At 37.5% G+C, this 5,960-nt stretch overlaps 1 non-coding gene across 1 annotated transcript; it reads left to right on the top strand.

The window, feature by feature from the left end:
• The first annotated feature begins 1,614 nt into the window (after nucleotides 1–1,614).
• Nucleotides 1,615–1,721, top strand: LOC128284620 (small nucleolar RNA R71). The gene has a single exon (XR_008275044.1). It is a non-coding gene; the product is annotated as a small nucleolar RNA R71 (small nucleolar RNA).
• Nucleotides 1,722–5,960: the final 4,239 nt, after the last annotated feature.

Here is a 5,960-nt window from a genome sequence, read left to right as displayed (position 1 = left end):
ACTTGTACCCTTCGTTCTTCATAGATGGGTTCTTTATTGTTATTCGAACAAGGCTCACATATGCTTTTCGAACGTATTTCCTACAAGGAATGTTGCACTACATGATCAACATTAGTAGAATTTTGAGCTTGAAGAGTGATTGTTTCCTCACCCACACGAAGTGTGAGTTTACTTGTACGAACATCAATTATAGTTCTAGCAGTTGCTAAAAAGGGCTTTCCTAAAATTAAAGGCACGTCACTATCCTTTTCTATGTCTAGAACAACAAAATCAACTGGGAATATGAATTTTTCAATTTTAATGAGTACATCTTCAATAATACCCCTAGGAAATATGACTGTTTTGTCTGCTAACTGAATGCTCATCCTAGTTTGTTTGGGTTTCCCAAGACCTAGTTGTTTAAACATTTTATAAGGCATGACATTGATAATAGCCTCTAAATTAGCCAAAGCATTATTAACATCTAAGCTACCAATTACACAAGGAATCGTAAAACTCCCTAGATCTTTTAATTTGTTGGCCAGCTTATTCTGTAGTATGGCTAAGCAAACTGCATTTAACTCCACATGCGACGCCTTATCCAACTTCCACTTATTTGTTAAAAGCTCCTTTAAGAATTTGGCTGCGTTTGGCATTTGCGAAAGAGCTTCAATAAACGGTAAGTTGATATGTAATTTTTTTAATAATTTATGGAATTTATCGAATTGTTCGTCTGTGCGGTCTTTCATTGTTGTATTGGGGTATGGCACACGAGGTTTGTACTCTTTACTTACCGGTGTTTGTTCATTGTGGTATGCCTCGCCTTTGCTTTTACTTACCACAATTCCTTGCCTCGGTTCAGGTTCAGGTTCGACTAACCCTTCCTCATCTTGAATGGTAATTGCATTGAGCTGTTCCCTTGGGTTAGATTCAGTGTTACTCGGCAAGCTACCTTGTGGTCGTTCATAAATCAATTTGGTGTGTTGGCTTATCTGAGTTTCAAGCCTTTTGATCGACGCTTGTTAATTCTTAAGTGCTGTTTTGGTATTCTAAAAGTGAGTTTTTGACACCGAGATAAACTTTGTTAGCATCTCCTCAAGGTTTGGTTTCTTTTCCTGCTGGTAAAGTGGTTGTTGAAAACCCAGAAGATGTTGTGGCCTTTGATTCCCTTGACCACCCCATGAGAAGTTGGGATGGTTCCTCCAACCTGCATTATATGTGTTACTATATGGGTTATTTTGAGATCTAGCATTATTACCCATATATTGAACTTGTTCCTCCTCAGTGCTAGGGTTGAAGGGTTGATATTCTGTGTATGCTCCTCCTCTATTTGAATCGCACCTCATCACTGGATGTACTTGAGTAGAACCACACAAACCGTCAATCTTTTTATTTAAGAGTTCTACCTGGTTAGATAGCATAGTAATCGCATCGAGGTTGAAAACACCGATTGCTTTCGTCGGTTTCGTTCTCATGACTTGCCACTGATAATTATTCAGTGGCATCTCTTCTATAAATTCATAAGCATCCTCAGGTGTCTTATTGTTCATACTCCCACCAGCGACTGCGTCAACCATCTATCTAGTCGACGGATTCAAGTCATTGTGAAATGTTTGAACCTGTAGCCAGAGTGGTAACCCATGGTGAGGGCACCTTCTCAACAGATCCTTATATCTTTCCCATGCATCATAGAATGTTTCTAGATACATCTGCATAAAAGAAGAGATGTCATTCCTTAACTTAGCCGTTTTAGCCGACAGAAAATATTTAAGTAAAAACTTTTCGGTCATTTGTTTCCAAGTAGTGATTGACCTTCATGGTAATGAGTTCAACCACTATTTAGCTTTATTCCTCAATGAAAATGGAAATAACCGAAGGCGAATGGCATCATCATAAATGCCATTGATCTTAAAAGTATCGCAAAACTCCTGAAAATTTGCCAAGTGATTGTTTGGATCCTCATCTTGCAAACTATCAATCTGAACAAACTATTGTATCACTTGAATTGTGTTAGGTTTTAGTTCAAAATTATTTGCAGCAACAGCAGGCCTCACTATACTTGACTCAGTTCCTATTAAAGGAGGTTTAGCATAATCATACATAGTGCGTGGAGCAGGATTCTGATTTACTGGTCAGCAGCAATTGCAGGAGGTAGCAGATTTTTCTGATTTTCAGCCATCTCCTCGGTTGTGGTCTGAATGTTGTCCTCTTGCTCTTCCTCTGTGTATCTTAGGCTTTGCCTTATTTCTCTTTAGTTTCTACGAGCTGTGCGATCGATCTCACTATCAAAAAGTAATGGTCTCGATGGGTTTCTTCTAGTCATGCACTATAAAAACCTGCTAGAAGCGAATAAACGAAAAATTAGAAAAGAAAAGAAAATTTTAAATTGAAATAAAAATAAAATGGCTAAAGTAATAAAATTCTAGTGTTCCTAATATCTTAGTCCCCCGACAACAGTGCCAAAAACTTGATCATGATATGACGTGATATATGCAATAAGTTTTATAATTTATAATGGATCGCTCTTGAAAACTAACTATCACAATGAAGGCAAGTGCACCTGTTGAACAGTAGTATAGTTTTAGCAAGACCGGATTGTCGAATCCTAAAGGAACTAAAAGTACTAGTATTAACTTTCTTTTTATTATCTAGCCTAAACATTTATGGGTTTTGTTTATCTAAACTAATTACTAAACTAAGGGTGCACAAAAAGAAAATTGGGAAAAACTTTTGAGAAAACAGATTGATTAAGACAATACCGAAGGAAAAATTCACCTAGACTTCACTTGTTATTTGACTCTGAATCAGATGATTTATTCATTTGACTTGATCCATAAAAATCGATAATTTATATTATTATCTCTCTCGAGACTAATAACGTCTACCCCTAGGTTGATTAATTGAAATCTCTTTCTAATTAACTCCCTAGTGTTGTATTAACTCGATCTATGGATTCCCTTATTAGGTTTCACCCTAATCCGGCAAAATCTTGTCACCCTATCTCTAGGTGTGCAATCAACTCCGCTTAATTATGTTAGATCTACTCTTTGACAGGGACTTTTGCTCCTCTGAATAAGCACATCGGTACTTGAATCAATATCCTGGAATATTAAAACAAGAATAATTGATAATTAAGAACAAGTCAAATATTTATCATACAATTCAGATAATAATAACAAGATCCGTCTTAGATTTCATTCCCCTTAGGTATTTAGGGGATTTAGTTCATATTTATAAAAGAAGACATCTCAAAAGAATGAAGATAACAAAACATAAAGAAAATCCAAAACTCCTGAAGGATATTGAAGGGAGATCTTCAGTTTTGACGATGAATTCGGCTTCTGAGATGGATCAATCGGCTTTCTTCGAGTAATTGCCTACCTCCTACTCCATGTGTCCCTTATAAGTGCCTCCTCAGGTGTTTAAATAGGCTTTAGAATGCCTAAAAGCCCTCAAGAGTGGCCTTTTCCGAATAGAACTAAACTTGGGCCCGACAGGGACATGCTCGTGTGATACGCCTGTGTGCGATTCTTCAATCTGTGTTCAAGGCTATTACATAGGCATGAGCGTGTGGTCTACCCGTGTAAGTCGTGCTTCAATTCTGCCAAATGGGCATGGCCATGTGGCTTACCCGTGTGAGGAAGTCTAGGCCATGTTGATTTCCCATGTTGGTCTATTTTCTCTGTTTTTGGCCCGTTTCTCGCTCTGTTTACTTTCCTATGCTCACCTAAGTATAAAACATGAAATTAAAGGATTAGGAGCATAAAATTCACCAAATCTAAGGATAATTCATCGAAAAATATGCTAAGCATAAGGTAAAAATATGTATAAATTACGATTTATCAATATCTTTACGTTTCAAGTCCGCATATGATTTCTAACGATCTGATGCCGCCTTTAAATTTTTATGGATCACTTTTACCTTCTGTTCAGTTTCTCTGATCAAATCGACCCCGTGTATCTTATTTTCATTGAGCTCAGTCCAGTACAATGGCGTACGACATTTACGACCGTACAAAACCTCATAAGCTGCCATTTTGATACTCGATTGAAAGCTGTTATTATATGCAAATCCAATCAGAGGTAGGTATCGTTCCCACGTACCTTTGAACTCGAGAATGCAACATCTCAACATATCCTCAAGTATCTAAATGATTCGCTTAGACTGACCATCTGTTTGCGGATGGAAAGCAGTACTAAAATGTAATTTCGTACCTAGTGCATCTTGTAGTTTATTCCAAAACTGCGATGTAAACCTCAGATCTCTATCCAAAACAATAGATATAGGCACTCCATGTAATCTTACAATCTGAGAAACATACAATTTAGCTAGCTTATCCAATGAGTAGTCTGTACGTATCGGAACAAAATGAGCTGATTTAGTCAACTATCTACAACAACCCAGAGTGCATCTTTCTTGCTCGGTGTCAACGGTAACCCAGATACAAAATCAATCGTGACTCTGTCCGATTTCCATTCTGGTATCATAATTGGCTGAAGTAATCTTGAAGGTACCTGATGCTCGGCTTTTACTTGTTGACAGACTGAAAATCTTGCAACAAAGTCAGAAATTTCTCGTTTCATACCATGCCACCAGTAAAGTTGTTTCAAATCATTATACATCTTTTTACTACCTGGGTGAACTAATAACTGACTGCTGTGAGCTTCATCCAAAATCATCTGAATCAACTCTGAATTCCTCAGAACACATATTCAGTTTCTGAATTTCAAACAGTCATCAGCATCAACTCTGAATTCTAAATTAGCATCTATATCACACTGAGCTCGTTTTGCTAGTAATTCATTATCAACCATCTGCGCATCACAAATTTGTTGAACCAATAACGGTCTTGCTTTTAATTTAGCTATTATCGAACCATCATCAGACATAGCCATTTGTGCATTCATTGCATGCAAAGAAAACAGTGATTTTCAGCTTAAAGCATCAGCAACAACATTAGCCTTCCCGGGTGATAGTCAATTACAAGCTCGTAGTCTTTTAGCAATTTTGACCATCGACGTTGTCTCAAATTCAGATCTTTCTGAGTCATCAAGTATTTCAGGCTTTTATGATCAGAATAAACATGACATTTCTTACCGAATAAATAATGACGCCAAATTTTCAATGCGAACACAATGGCTGCCAATTCTAGGTCGTGTGTCGGATAGCTCTTTTCATTTGGCTTCAACTGCCTCGAGGCATAAGCTATAACTTTGCCTTCCTACATCAATACACAACCCAAACCATTTAAAGATGCATAACTATAAATAACAAATTCTTTCCCCGATTCTGGTTGAACTAGCACTGGAGCTTCGGTCAAAAGGGCTTTCAACTGATCAAAACTTTTCTGGCACTTCTTTGACCACTCGAACTTAACATCTTTCTGTAATAACTTCGTCATCGAAGCCGAAATCATAGAGAAACCTTTCACAAACCGTCAATAGTAACCAGCAAGTCCTAGAAAACTTCAGACTTTAGAAACATTCCTCGGAGGTTTCAAATCGAGTATAGCGAAAATTTTGCTCGGATCAACCCGAATACCTGATGTTGATACAACATGGCCCGGAAAACTGACTTCGTTTAACCAGAACACACATTTACTAAACTTCGCATACAACTTCTTATCTCCCAAAGTTTGTAACACAAGCCTCAGATGTTCGACATGCTCAGCTTTATCACGAGAGTAGATTAAAATATCATCTATAAACACAGCTACAAACCGATCCAGATATGGTCTAAAGATCCGATTCATCAAATCCATGAAAACAACAGGTGCATTAGTAAGTCCAAATGGCATAAATAAAAACTCATAGTGTCCATACCTTGTAACACCCCAAACCCGTGACCGTCACCGGATTTGACCACGAGGTGTTACCGGGCTTACTTTACTTATTCCTCTCTTGGAAAATTTTTTTTTGTTTTCCTTTTTCTGTTCCAGGCAGGCTAGTTAACTGCGTCACTGTTACCTTAAAAATCATAT

The sequence above is a fragment of the Gossypium arboreum genome, chromosome 11, assembly GCF_025698485.1.
Source record: "Gossypium arboreum isolate Shixiya-1 chromosome 11, ASM2569848v2, whole genome shotgun sequence".
NCBI lineage: Eukaryota > Viridiplantae > Streptophyta > Magnoliopsida > Malvales > Malvaceae > Gossypium > Gossypium arboreum.
Note: the sequence above shows the minus strand (reverse complement) of the source record. Positions and strands in the feature narration are given on the sequence as shown.